Here is a 15,415-nt window from a genome sequence, read left to right as displayed (position 1 = left end):
CTGGAGATCCGAATGGGGGACTATTCCGGAATCTTTTGCCAGTGGAGAGATCATGACACTTCTTCAACTACAGGCCACATGTCCTGTGGATACACGTTACGTGTCTTTAATGCAGTGGTTTCCATTGCCTTTTGCATCCTCATGTTGTTGATCATTGCTGATTCTTCCGCCTTTAGGGGCAATTTCCCACCCCTAGGACAAGAGAGTGCCCTGACCTCTATCCGCTCCTCCGCTCTCTTTGACAAGGCCGTTGGTAGAATGAGGCTGACTTCTTATGCCGGAAGTCTTCGGCCGCCAATGCTGATTATTTATCAAAATTTAGGTAGTGGTGGGGATCGAACCAGGGACCGAAGACATTTTGTTTATGAATCAAAGACGCTACCCCTAGACCTATAAACCGAAATCTTACTATTAAGAATATATAAAACAAATCTTATCTGGAAAAAAACTGGGATCATTTAATGTACTTTTTCAACCTACACACTTCTGAGATGTCGCAGTATGATACCAATCTCTTTTTAATAGTCAAACACGCGTGTATGCAAATGTCAATGTTCCCTGGCAGAAGTAAAGCTGTGAGTACCGGTCGTGAGTCGTGCTTCGGTAGCTCAGTTGGTAGAGCACTTGCCCGCGAAAGGCAAAGGTCCCGAGTTCGAGTCTCGGTCGGGCACACAGTTTTAATCTGCCAGGAAGTTTCATATCAGCGCACACTCCGCTGCAGAGTGAAAATCTCATTCTGGAAACATCCCCCAGGCTGTGGCTAAGCCATGTCTCCGCAGTATCCTTTCTTTCAGGAGTGCTAGTTCTGCAAGGTTCGCAGAAGAGCTTCTGTAAAGTTTGGAAGGTAGGAGACGGATACTGGCAGAAGTAAAGCTGTGAGTACCGGTCGTGAGTCGTGCTTCGGTAGCTCAGTTGGTAGAGCACTTGCCCGCGAAAGGCAAAGGTCCCGAGTTCGAGTCTCGGTCGGGCACACAGTTTTAATCTGCCAGGAAGTTTCATATCAGCGCACACTCCGCTGCAGAGTGAAAATCTCATTCTGGAAACATCCCCCAGGCTGTGGCTAAGCCATGTCTCCGCAGTATCCTTTCTTTCAGGAGTGCTAGTTCTGCAAGGTTCGCAGAAGAGCTTCTGTAAAGTTTGGAAGGTAGGAGACGGATACTGGCAGAAGTAAAGCTGTGAGTACCGGTCCTGAGTCGTGCTTCGGTAGCTCAGTTGGTAGAGCACTTGCCCGAGAAAGGCAAAGGTCCCGAGTTCGAGTCTCGGTCGGGCACACAGTTTTAATCTGCCAGGAAGTTTCCCTTCAAGTGTTTAAAGTATTCCACGAATGAATTTCACAGTCCTCCGATTTCTTTGTGAGTTTTGCTGTTTCATTTACAATTTGTATACAAAGCAGATGGCAGTTATAAGAGTCGAGGGATATCAAAGGAAAGCAGTGGTTGGGAAGGGAGTGAGACACGGTTGTAGCCTTTCCCCGATGTTGTTTAATGTGTATATTGAGCAATCAGTAAAAGAAACAAAAGAAAAATTCGGAGTAGGTATTAAAATCCATGGAGAAGAAATAAAAACGTTGAGGTTCACCGATGATATTGTAATTCTGTCAGAGACAGCAAAGGACTTGGAAGAGCAGTTGAACGGAATGGACAATGTCTTGAAAGGAGGATATAAGATGAGTATCAACGAAAGCAAAACGAGGATAATGGAATGTAGTCGAACTAAGTCGGGTGATGCTGAGGGAATTAGATTGGGAAATGAGACACTTAAAGTAGTAAAAAAGTTTTGCTGTTTGGGGAGCAAACTAAGTGATGATGGTCGAGGTAGAGAAGATATAAAATGTAGACTGGCAATGGAAAGGAAAGCGTTTCTGAAGAAAAGAAATTTGTTAACATCGAGTATAGATTTAAGTGTCAGGAAGTCGTTTCTGAAAGTGTTTGTATGGAGTGTAGCCATGTATGGAAGTGAAACATGGACGATAAATAGTACGGAGAAGAAGAGAGAATAGAAGCTTTCGAAATGTGGTGCTACAGAAGAATCCTGAAGATTGGATGGGTAGATCACATAACTAATGAGGAGGTACTGAACAGGATTGGGGAGAAGAGGAGTTTGTGGCACAAATTGACTAGAAGAAGGGATCGGTTGGTAGGACATGTTCTGAGGCACAAGGGATCACCAATTTAGTATTGGAGGGCAGAGTGGAGGGTAAAAATCGTAGAGGGAGACCAAGAGATGAATACACTAAGCAGATTCAGAAGGATGTAGGCTGCAGTACGTACTGGGAGATGAAGAATCTTGCACAGGATAGAGTAGCATGGAGAGCTGCATCAAACGAGTCTCAGGACTGAAGACCACCACAACAACAACAAAGCGGAAATGGTGGGATCGAGTACGTTCGGGGATAGGTGCGATTTTCAAACTAGCGGGTACTGAATGTGTTGTAAACACACTAGAGGGTAATTCATGGAATTTACTGTGTTCAGAATCACCATTTATAGAAATCTTAAAAAATACGAAAATAGTCCGATAGTTCTTTCCTACTTTGATGTGTATTTGTTGCCGGTCTTGAAGATGTCGAGGTGATATGGTTGGTATGGTGGAGCCGCCACCCAAATAGCTTTGCACATCGGTCCCGGCTACCAGTTTAGAGTTACCCTGTACTATCTCACTAGATCGCATGATTTAAATACTGAGCTACTGCGTCTAGAAATTACGTAAGCTGGGTGTAACTCTGCTCTGCTCGATTTTCCAGGGAGGAATATTTTATGTGACTATTTCGGACCCTTTCTTGTGTTTTTAGGCGCAGGGCAGTAACTCACTGCTTGTATAGACGGCTGTGACGCCATCGATCGGCGCTGCAGCTCGTCCTCCCACACAGTGATTAATGGCGCGCCGCCATGTGTTTGCAGAACAGTCCGGCCTCCCAACCACTGTGTTTGTGTGTGTGTGTGTGTGTGTGTGTGTGTGTGTGTGTGTGTGTGTTTGTGTGTACACGCAGCCTCCAAATATGTGCACTACAGCGACCCCCGCCCCGTTTCTCATTCCATCCCTTTCCCGTTACGTCGTGAACTGACAGCAGTAAATAAATGCAGCTGCTATTACGGCCTCCTACTCCGTACCGAAAACTGCAGTCTTCGACCAGGATGGATTAATTTCAGATTGATTTTCGGTCCATCGTAAATTACAAATCAAGTGACGGATTTTCAGGTATGTCCCGACAAGAGAAGTATAGCTAGTACCAGAGTATGTCAGAAAATACAGTAGTAAAAAACTGGTCAGGTGTGAGTAGGTGTCTAGCCTTGAGAGTTTCGTACAAACTTAGTTATGTATATAGGCAGTCGGTCCATCCCAGTAATCGTGAATCTCTGGAATTAGTGCCTGGATATCGGTTCCTGGATTTTCAAGAATGTTTTCGTTTTAACTCTGAGGTTGGAGAAAGCATCACAAAAGAAATTTTTTTATCGTTTGGTACAATTACAATTCAACACTTTTCTCATTTTTTTCTTTCTTTGTTTTGCGAAACATTGCCTCTTACTAAAGTTCATAATTCTAAGTCAACAGAAAGAACCTATTATGTTTTGACGAGTGCGTTTTCGAGTATAAAAATGTGTGACATAAATGACAGTATATTTTGAGTGCATCGGCTATGAAGCTCAAATTTTAAATGCCGCCAACGGACCATAGAACTTTGTATGCGACATAAATTCCAACTTGAAATGTTTACCTTTTCTGTGAAAAAGGGGTCTTAACTTACGGACAGATAGAGAGTTGGACAAAAAAATTCTGCGTTTTTTCTCTTATTTTTTTTCCCTTGAGTTATGCTGTGATGCCTTGCTTCTTGCGAAATTTCATGGTTCTAGGCCAACAGGAAGTACCCTATAGTTTTTGATGAATACAGATATTTTTATGTTCTCATGTAAAACTTTTTAATAGCTTTTCAAAATTTTTTAAAAATCTTAAAATAATTTTAGAAAATTATCATATCTGTGATTCCTCCAGGGTTGTTATTCCTTTTGGATTTACTGTTATACAGGTGCTCACTTTAAGATAAGGCCTTTAGTGCCATGAAAACGGTAGTGATCTAAAAATAAATACAGCTGAAGCGGTTTATTAATACCCAAGTGATCTGAGTGCGTTTCCCAGTATCAAGGTATGTGACATCAATGACCCATCTTTTGATACATAAGACACAAAAATCAACTTGATATGTCTACCCGTATCTAAGAAAAAGGATTTTTAACATTAGACAGAAAGATCCATAAATAATACAGTGACTATATAAGGATTCCTTCTTTACTGAATGAAGTAAAGAACCCTAAAAATGGAAAGCAGTTAGCGAAAATAAGCCAAAATTTTTGTGTACCAAAGCTAACATCAGTGTACATAACAGGCCCTTTCTGCCTTCTGACTGGTTTGATGCGGCCCGCCACTAAGCCCTCTCCTGAGCCAGCCTCTTCATATCAGAGTAACATTTGCACCCTACGTCCTCAATTACTTGTTGCATATATACCTATATCTGTTTTCCTCTACACTCCTTACACTCTACAGCTCTCTCAAGTATCATGGAAGTTACTTTTTATGTCTCAACAGATGTCCTATCATCGTTGTCTTTTCCTGCTGTTATTGTTTTCCACTTGTTCCTCTCCTTGCAAGATCGGGTGTGCGATCCCCTCCTTTCTTGTTTTATCCGTCCACCTAATTATCAACACTCTTCTGTAACACGACATTTCAAACGCATCGATTCTCTTCTGTTGCGGTTTTTCCACTGTGGACGATTTACTTCCATTCTTCCTCAAATTAAGGAGTGTGTTATATGATAAGCAGTCTTCGTCTGGTCATGAATGTCTTCTTTGCCCGTGTTAGTTTGGTTTTTGTGTCCTTCTTGCTTCGTCCATGATGTGCTTCAAAGATAGCAGAATTCCTTCAATTCATTTATCTCGTGGTCAACAATTTTGATGTTAAGTTTATCACTACGCTCGTTTCGGCTTCTCCTCATTATCTGAACCTTTTTCGTTTTACTCTCTATTCTGTGTTCATTAGACTATCAATTCCATTTAACAGGTCCTGCCATTCTTCTTCACGAACGCTAGAGACAGCAAGCCGTAAGTGAACGTTATTATTGATATCTTTTCACACCGATTTTTAATGCCACTTTTGAACCCTTCCTTTAATTGTGTCATTGCTTCGTTGATGTAAAGATCAGTAGGGGCAGAAGATTACATCTCTGTCTTGAACCCTTACTAATCCGACCGCTCCTTTTTTCGTTTTCTATTGTTACTTTTTCCTCTGGGCGCTTTACGCGGAAACAAAGGACTGCAGTTACGAAATTTGCAGAATCTTTCAGGACCTCTCGTTAGACGACGAACGAACGAGTTAGCGAACATCCAGGCTCCATATGGGTGCAAACCTGGTCTGTAGACTGCTGAACAGGCACGGAGGGCTAGGACGGGCGTGTGCGAATACTGGCCAGTTTAAGAGCGTTAGTGCTACCCATACGCTATTTAGACGTCATTCATTGTTTTGTTAGAAGAGTAAGGTTGTATTTAGCGAACATCTACTTATGAATCCAAGAACAAAAACAGGATCATTATTTAAATAGACGGGTTTTACCTGTTGAACTGTACGTTTTTGTGGGATTATTTGAGATGCAGGGCAGTTTCTGAATGCCTCACCTCTTAGAAAAGTATTATAATCTAATTTGCTGACATTGTAATTGAAATCTATGGTTGATGTAACGTATATGTGCTGTTTTATTTTCAGATTCACTGTCGTCAGGTATAGTTCATTTAAATGTATAGTGGCACTAGTGGTACAAAGTCAGAGAAAAGTTTATATATGTATCATAGTATAAAAATGATTAGGCTATAGGGTAAGGTGGTACAATGGCGATCATTTTGGACAAATGTTATTGTGACTCTAAATATATTGAGATAAGAAATAATTTTAACTACGGAACTTGTTCTTGGCTGTTTAATGAGTATGTAACACAAATATTAGACAATTACAAATATTGGTATAAACACAAAAAAGGTTACAAAATTGAGAAAAATCGATCGAAAATGTACGACACTAGGTACAATTGCCATCACTTCCTGGTACAATTTTGATCACTGTCATCATCCACATAAAAAGCACTTTTTCCGTAGGGCACCAACGCGTACTTCGTGGTACCAAACATTGCATTTTTGGCATCGAATCTAGTCACCCTTAGCTATCGATTCTGCACTATAATAATTCAATAAACAAAATCCACACTTATTCTCTTTGTTTCCTGGCGATTTGAAGCTTGGTACACTTTTTTCAGCATTACTCACAGACGTACATTTCTGTGTATTGTTCTTGTTGCATTTGTTCATTGCTTTCCTTGTGCACTGTTGAAAAAGTTTTCTCTTGCTGCGGAGGTTTTCCAGGTGTTCATCTGAAGTGAGTCTAGCTGATGTCTGTTTTCCTCATCCAAGACGCTAATTTTTTTCTCTGGACTTGACACCATCGTGCTGAGAAATGGATCTGGACCCTGGTGTTACGGATTTGCCGTGTTCTTTAGTTACATATTTTGAAGATAAGGATTCTTCTCCCATAATGCTGTTAGTAGCTTGACTGGTGGAGATTGAAGAAGCAGGAGCCTCGAATAACATTGAAGGTGCAAATTTCTCCTCGGGAACAACGTCTTTACAAAAGGGCATTATTCCTGTACATTGGAACCCTTTGACTGGGCATGGTTGCAGTAAATGTGTACTGTGCGGAGGCAATCCCATAAGTTCTATCCCATTTTCCGGACAATATTATTCAGCATCTAAGCTGGTATGACTGCCATGGTCAATAGTAAGAAGTGTAATAGCGCTACCCTTTGTTTTGAATTTTTTGAAGTGTCGAAGCCAGATTATGAACAATTCTTCATTAATGTATCCCGATTCACTCATTTCCGTAATGGAAACAGGAGGTAAGCCATCTTGAAATTCAGGGCGTTTCCTGACTTCTTTGAAAATTACCATTAGTGGTAAATACGTAACACTTGCATTCATGCATGCAGCAACAGTCACATTTTGTCCCCTTACCACGTTTGTCAATGAAACAACTTCTCGCTTTCCTTTACGACTTACTATTTTTGTGGGTCTGTTGTTAAGAGGAAAGCCAGATTCATCCTTATTATAAAGACACTCTGGTTTATCAAACAAATCATATTCCTTTAAGATTTCTTCTAAATTCTGAAAATATTTACTTACTTCTGCTTCATTTAAGCCTTCAGCTCTGGCTCGCGAAAGAGCCTCGGGTTTTCTCAGGCTAAGGTGAGTGTGTCTTTTAACAAATGCTCTAAACGAATCGATTCCAGCTACCTTGCTTTCTAAGTTCCATGGATGTTTCAAATTATTTTTCTCAGCTAACCGAAATGCAGCTTTTCTTAAGTGGAGTGGCGACAGACCCAGTCCTCGCTGTTGTAGAAATAAAGCTCTCTGGACCAAAGCATCTTTCGTTTCAGAAATGAATACCGTTGGATAACCAATTCTGTTTTCTATAAGACTAGCTGGAGTTAACCCAGCTTGCATTTTCATTTTAATATGTACTTTACCATGTAAGTTGCGGAAATGAAAGTCATATAATTCTGAAGCAGCTCGAATACTCAAAATATCATTTCATTACACTCTTTATTGCCTCATCTAATGCAGCTGGACTCCATTTATTGTAGATTTTCTTTTCTGCTCGTTTTCGTGGCATCTAGAAAATAAGAGGTGGCTTTAAAAAATCGCCGAGGAAATTGTTTAAATATACAGAATTTATTTGCGATAAATGAGTATAATATGTCTGTGGTAACCAATCGTGACGGACTAAACTAAAAAAACTGCATTGATCGAAATTGTATTAGATCATCGGAATTGTACCATTTTTCTGATCGAAAATGTCCTATTAGAGTGAGTGAAATCACAAGTAAATAGTAGTGAATTGTGCCAGGAGATAGCAGCACATGTCACAGAGGCTTTCTCTGCAGGTGCCTCAGAACACACACGATCGGGAAACAAGTTTCTGACCTCAATAATACAGAATTTTCAAGCGCATGGAAACTAGAAAATTTATAAGAGCGCATTAGATCAAGTAGCTTCACTTACCTCTTAACAAGAAAAATTTATATCTCCGTAGCACAAAGTGGTGTATTCTTGAAAAAAAGAGGAGGAGCTGTAGAAACCTGCTACACTACAATGCCAGACATAGGAAAGTGCAACCAACAGTTTGCGACTGACAAATGGCGCGAAATCTGTTGTTGATCGAATTTAACCTATATCGAAATTGTACCACGTTACCCTAATAATTATGGAAAACAGTCAGAGAATTCCCAGTATTTTATTTCAAGATTATTAACTAATTCGCATCTCTGAACATCAAACTATCTAAAACCTATCGACTGAAAATATGAAATACGTGGAACGCCTGTATGAGTCTGAGAGACAGTCTAATTTCAAGTGGTTCACGTTGAATGATAGCATCTGTGACATGGTAGTAAATAAAGTCTTGTAACAGCGAGAACAATTAATGTGACAACATTTCCGTGTTTTGTACACTGAATTATATCAAGAACCTGCCTACGAATTCAAAAAGGATAGAAAAGGAACATTGCTAAGATTTCTTTTATTTCATCAATTTGAAAATGGAATGTACTGTGATTTATGGTGTTTTCTTGTCTGTTTACGAAGTCGATGACGTAACATGTGAAAACCTAGAGGAACTGCGGACTCTGTGTGTCGGTGACTGTTGCAGACGGTGTCTGATACTGGAACATTCTCGCAGGGCCACATCAACTGCGCCACACGTCTTGGAACCGCTGGACCAGATGATCGAGCCACGCCCCCTCTGCCTTTTCCCCGCCCCTCCCGCACCACAGGGGCGGAGAAAAACGAACTGCTGCGGGGCACAGTGCAGGCTGCGACCCACTAACGCGCTGTTTCTACCGACAGTTTGTTCTGGTCCAACGGCGAGGATACCAGCGAAGGGCGGCAGACGTCCCGTTGTTACTTCGTGGGGACGAAAAACGGACTTTAATTAAATGTTCGCGATGTGACTGGGACAGTGTTCTGCGGTTTCTTCTCGTTCTCCGGATCAAAAGAACAGCACCGTGACTCTGCCGGTAGTGTGGGGAGAGGCCTTGTTCAAGAAAGGACATGCTTCGGCCAACGTAGCTGCAGTTTGAGTCAACTTTTTGTACTTAACCAGGCTCTGTTTCGGCTAGTTGATCTGTTCGTGGTCGAACATGATGGTTGTAACGTCCCCTTCGGAAATTATGTATTACTGTGCTGGGAAACTTCTACGTTATTTCATACAAAGACAGCTGATTAAAACTGAACGTACTCAGACAGTTCGCTCTTTACTTGTTCTGATTATCACTAAACTGACACACAGTACTTTTTTTAGCGCAACGCAATCTGACTTTCAGTAATCCCTAAAAAAAATGGCCCTGACTAACAATAACCTATACCTTTCATGAATCACGTACCTCACAAAAATCTTTGTAACTCCAACTAATATAATATAGCGAGCGCCACTACTGCCAGCTAAATAAAAGATTCTAACTACTGAAGGCACTAACTACTGATAGACATATTTAGCAAATGAAAGATTTTGTTAGAGAACAAACAATGTATTTACCTTAATAGCGTTCAAAAGTCATCATATATATATCAGTTCATGACATCCAGTCTTACAAATTTCCTTTTTCTGACGGACACACGTCCGGATTGTCCGCTCTCAAAACTCCGCCATCTCTCTCCTCACATCCACCACTGCTGGCGGCTCACCTCCAACTGTACAATGCTACGCGCTGCCCACCATTACGACAGTGAATATTCCAACAATGCCAACTATCCACAGACTGCACACAGCACAGTCAGCGATTTTCATACAGAGCGCTACTTACATGGTATATGCCGTACTGTTACGATGAGTTAAGTCTGCATAGTGCACCGCAACACAGATTGTAACTCAGTCACGAATTTTCAGTGCGGCGAATAATACGGCAATAGACCGGAGGCTGCGTATGAGGGATACCTCAGGAGAGTGATGAAATTCAGGGACTGTCCGCAAATGAAGTACGGGCCTGACAGAACGGGCTATAACAGTCACCTACGTATATTTGGAGGTGTGTGTTAGGAGTGGTCAGTGATCACTGTTATTTACCAAACATGTATATTGGGAGTTCAAATATCGATGTTTCGGTATCGTTATTGAAGTATTTGAATTTCGGAACATCGATGTCGACAAAATGTCGACCTACGACCTTGGCAAAAAAAAGGAAAGAAGCAGGCTGTCAATAGTTTCTCGTGATTTAAACGAATCTCATATTGACATCAGTGCACTGGTAAAAGAACAGAAAGAGGACTGTAAAGAAACATATATCGTGTTTTGCTCACATAATTCACCAGAAAAAAAATTTGCTGATTAGACTGGCAAACTGCAGTAGTTTAATACTGCTGTGAAAAGGACTGTAATGTATTTCAAACAAAATATACCATCAAGTGAAGAACTAAAATAAGAGTCAGATGTCGAAGCAATTCAAGAAGTGTACACTAAAAGGCAAGCCGGCCGGAGTGGCCGAGGGGTTCTAGGCGCTACTGTCTGGAACCGCGCAACCGCTACGGTCGCAGGTTCGAATCCTGCCTCGGGTATGGATGTGTGTGATATCCTTAGGTTAGTTAGGTTTAAGTAATTCTAAGTTCTAGGGGACTGATGACCACAGCTGTTAAGTCCCGTAGTGCTCAGAGCCATTTGAACTAAAAGGCAATTCAACGCTCTACATCACTGCAAGATTCTGGCAACTGCCCCCAGTGATTAATAATATCGTCAACTGCCATGTCAATGCATGTTAACAGTTATATATATTGTATACGCCAATACGGCAGTTGGACGTCCGCTTTTCAGATGAATCACATTTTATGCTTCATATATATAACTGTTAACATGCATTGACATGGCAGTTGACGATATTATTAATCACTGGGGGCAGTTGCCAGAATCTAGCAGTGATGTAGAGCGTTGAATTCCCTTTTAGTTCAAATGGCTCTGAGCACTATGGGACTTAACATCTGTGGTCATCAGTCCCCTAGAACATAGAACCGCTTAAAACTAACTAACCTAAGGACATTACACACATTCATGGGCGAGGCAGGATTCGCCTGCGACCGTAGCGGTCGCGCGGTTCCGGACTAAAGCGACTAGAACCATTCGGCCAGACAAGCCGGCAGACCTCGAGCAGAAAGACGAAATTTTAGGTAAGTTAAATCGAGGTTCTTCGCAGAAAGCCTCTGCTGCTGTTCAGTGTTGGTCGAGCAAACTATTTCTGACATCAAAAAGAAAGAAGATGTTATGCGGCACAAATGGATAGTGAGCTGGGAGAACGGAAGGTTATGCGAAAGAGTGAGAGTGAAGAACTGGACGTAGCTGTTTATAGGTGGTTCATACAACAACGCATAAAAGGAATTCGAACCAGTCGCCCGATTATGAAGGAAAAAGCACCTGCATTTAACCAACAACTTGTCCGTAGTAACTTGTTTCCACGGAGCGAAGGTTGGCTATGAAACTGGAAAAATCGACATGGCATTCGGCAGCTGACAATCACCGGGGAGGTCGCTGAGCTAACGATAAGGATGCTGATGAGCTTGTAAGCAAGATACGGAAGATAATAGAGGAAGAAGATTTAAATGCTAATGCCTTGTATAATGCTGATGAAACAGGAGTCTTTCACAAGATGCTTCGTTCAAAAACATTAGCTGCCAAGAACGAGAAGTTAGCTCTCAGTTAAAGTAACAGAAACAGCGCTTAACATTAGTGGCTTGTTGTAATGCAAATGGCAGTCATAAACTACCGCTTATGGTGATTGGAAAATCCCAACATTCTCGTTGTTTGCAACACACTGACATACTCTTTCAGCACAATATTGCGCTCAGAAGAAAGCGTGGATGGACAGACAAATATTCTCTCGATGATTCCACGAAACGTTTCTACCAGGAGTGAGAAAAGAGCTAAAGAAGAAAAGGCTTCCGCTGAAAGCTATCCTTATAACTGACAATGTTCCCAGTCATCCCTCAGATGCTTCTCTAAGGTCCGATGGTATACAAGCTCTATTTCTCCCATCCAATGTGACAGCCCTAATTCAGCCGATGGACAAGGGAATTTTGGAATCAATTAAACGTCATTATCGACATTAACTTCTCGTATCCTTGCCGAACGAAAGTGAAAACTACTCTATCGAGACTATGCTGAAGGTGTGGAAAGCAATTTACAAACGTGATGTTTTCCAACCAGCCGAAGCATGAGATAAGGTGGACAGCGCTATCATAATGAAGAGCTGGAGAAAATTGTGGCCATCCATTGATGCCGAGTTGCGATGAGGCAGTCAATTCGGAATTATGAATTACTTTGTACACTGACATGTTCCACAACCTTCCAAGAGGATAAGAAATTGATGAAGAAGATGTTATTAAGTGACTGAATGAGAAAATATGGGCCAAACTTTAACAGATGAAGAAATAATCAAAAGTGTGCAAGAAAATAATGATGATAGTGATGAAGAAGAGGACACAGGTGGAGAGAGAATGAAGATTTCTCACACAGCTGGTGCTGAAGGTGCCGAGGTCTTCCTGGAGTACATTATGCTACAACCAAATACATGCAGTACCGATGTAATGCTCGTAAAGCGGTTGCGTATCATCATTGCGAAAGTTTAAAATTAGGGACATGTTTCATAGTGAGTGATACGACTGTATAATTATGTATAGTATACACTGAAGGACTAAGTTTTCTTTGAAAATTAATGCATTTTTGCATTTAATAAAGTATATCCTCAATAATCCAGCATTTCCACTAATCCGGCACTCATATGTGCCAGGAATGGCCGGATTAGCGAGAGTCTAGTGTACTGCAAGCTGTAATGTAATAGAACCATTTAGCACGTTGAATATCAAATCATCTGGCCTGCAACCAATACAGAGTAAAGGAGGGAATCTGAAAGGTAACATCATAACAGAAAACAAAAGCGCTTACTTTCAACTGTTATTAGCCAAACCAACGTTGCTCCATCCTACTGCGCCATGCGTACTTTAGAATCGACATCTGCCACTCATTAAACCTCTCTGGTGGCCATATCGTAGCGATGACTTCACTGACGTTCCACGGGAGGCGTCAGAGGCCGAGGGTAGCCGCACACCTATTTGATTTAATTGCACATGCGTTCCATCGTGCTCTCAGTGTTTGCCTGCTGTTGGAATAATAACTAGAGCTGCTCACAGAAGATAGAGGTCCGGTTCATTACGTTATGGATGGTTGAGTAATGTGTGTCCACCATAACTGAAGAATTAATTTACATTTTCTGTTTCTGCTGATTTGGTTTGTGGACGTTGAGCTGCCATTATTTGTTGTACAGCAAAGAAGTACTGTACAAAGAAAAACGGCGAGAGCTTTGTCTTACGTATGACTGAAGCGCTGACTGTTCATTGAGCGAAGCTCTCCTATAGAGATTGAATCTGCCTTTTCGCGGGTAATGCTGTCTAGGTTTGCATAATAACTGTTTTATTGCTCGTAGTCCTCAAACAAGGATCAGCATTCTGTGTTAACATTAAATCCCAAGTCATTTTAAACCAACGTCTATAAGGCAAACAGAATTTAGATTGTAGTTCTGACTTGTTTAATGGCAGTCTTATTACTGTAATTACGTGACATGGTTAAAAGGAGATGAATCTCTCCATCAGTGTAAAAAAGCTTCCAAAACATAAGAGTTATTGAGCAGATCGCAATTGATACACATCGCGATTTCTGGTTTCAGCAAAGTTATATTGTGATCTTCAGATAATCAGGTACATGAACTGTAAACGTGTGGCACATTGGCGTCTGGCCACTGAAAACCTGGATGTAAACTCGCAACGCTAAGTACACCATAATAAAAGCTCTATCATCAAGACACAGAGGTGTCACATACATCAGATATTGTACATCCACTGCTATCAGATGTGTTTATGTTGGTAACCGACTCAATACGGAATGGATCTCCTCTGATGTATCTGACACCCCTGTACCTCGCTGATACCGTTATGGCTTGCATCTTAGTGTACTGAGTGTTACATGGGACTGTCTTTTTTGTGAGTTTACATCCATGCTTTCAATGACTAGATGGCAATGTGCCACATGTAAGGCATTTATAATACACGTTCCGATGATCTTAAGACGATATTATAACTCTCATGAAACTCACAATCAAGATATGCATCAAATACGATCTGGCCAATAAAACTTTTTTGGAAGCTTTTTACATGTTATTTCTGTATAAATTTATACACAAAAAATTAATCTTTTTTAATTTGTGTGTTCTTTTTACAGGCCCATGTGTCTAACCTTGAAAGGGCTTAACCTTCGAAAGAGTTTGTTCTTTTTTCAATACTGTAACGTTCTTTTAATTTAATAAACTCTACTATTACGTGTGAAATGGATACAAAACTCGAACTGTTGTGTGGTGTGTTGAATCTGCAAGCGGGGTACTTACTCTGCGTTATTGTTGGCAAAACTTTATGCGAATCGATTGGGCAGTGCAACTCCCTATACCAATAAAGAAATACAGTCACTACAAAATACAATCAGCACCTTTGGCACAGAATCCTATGGTCCTGTTCAAAACGAATAACTTTGGTCCCTGTGCGCGTAACAAATATATTAAATTGTCTTACCTCTAGAGCAACAACAGTGGAACGTGATATATTCTGGTCTCTCATAAAAAATATAAATGCTAGCTTCAGCCTCAGCTGTGTGCAGTGCTGGCCATAATACTTTGAAATGCACACGAAATTCTTATGGCTGATAAACGAGAACATTTAACAAAATCCAATTTCTTTAAAAATATATGACCTCGACAGGGAGGCGATACTGGTTATGGTGATTTACTAACACTGACTTTCTTTGCAAAATATATTGCATGTTAAGTTTGGCTTTCCAAAAACATTTGACAACTGAGGTTACTTACTCACAGCTGATTCGTAAACGATAAGAGTTAAACGCAAGTATTATCTAACCTCACTAATGCAACATAAATGCAAATCATGAATCTACATACAGCTCTGTTAACAAATCTTAGAAACATTACGAAAGTGAAATATCTAACTAACCTTTTTATCAAAACAGTTTACGTACATTCTGGGGTTACTCAACAATTACGAATTATCAGCCAACTCTTCTATACTATCGCGCTGGCAAAAACAGAAATCATAATTATTTAACATCTTTACCTTGCTTGCATGAAGACTTCTGCTTCCAAGTTCAACAATATTGACATACCTAAATTTATCTAACACTTCGTGGCTTCACACAGCACGCCACAAAAGCTGCCTACTCCATCGTCTTACCCTCACAGACAGCTACCTACAACTGTGCGTCAAGCGCTCTCTTTATTCCAACACTA

The 15,415-nt window shown here is 40.8% G+C and overlaps 3 non-coding genes across 3 annotated transcripts; all 3 read left to right on the top strand.

Annotated features, from left to right (window-relative positions):
* Positions 1 to 596: 596 nt before the first annotated feature.
* Trnas-cga (transfer RNA serine (anticodon CGA)) lies at positions 597 to 671 on the top strand. The gene has a single exon. It is a non-coding gene; the product is annotated as a tRNA-Ser (tRNA).
* A 225-nt stretch (positions 672 to 896) lies between these two features.
* Positions 897 to 971, top strand: Trnas-cga (transfer RNA serine (anticodon CGA)). The gene has a single exon. It is a non-coding gene; the product is annotated as a tRNA-Ser (tRNA).
* Positions 972 to 1,196: 225 nt separating this feature from the next.
* On the top strand, positions 1,197 to 1,271 carry Trnas-aga (transfer RNA serine (anticodon AGA)). The gene has a single exon. It is a non-coding gene; the product is annotated as a tRNA-Ser (tRNA).
* Positions 1,272 to 15,415: the final 14,144 nt, after the last annotated feature.

The sequence above is a fragment of the Schistocerca gregaria genome, chromosome 4, assembly GCF_023897955.1.
Source record: "Schistocerca gregaria isolate iqSchGreg1 chromosome 4, iqSchGreg1.2, whole genome shotgun sequence".
Classification (NCBI taxonomy): domain Eukaryota; kingdom Metazoa; phylum Arthropoda; class Insecta; order Orthoptera; family Acrididae; genus Schistocerca; species Schistocerca gregaria.
Note: the sequence above shows the minus strand (reverse complement) of the source record. Positions and strands in the feature narration are given on the sequence as shown.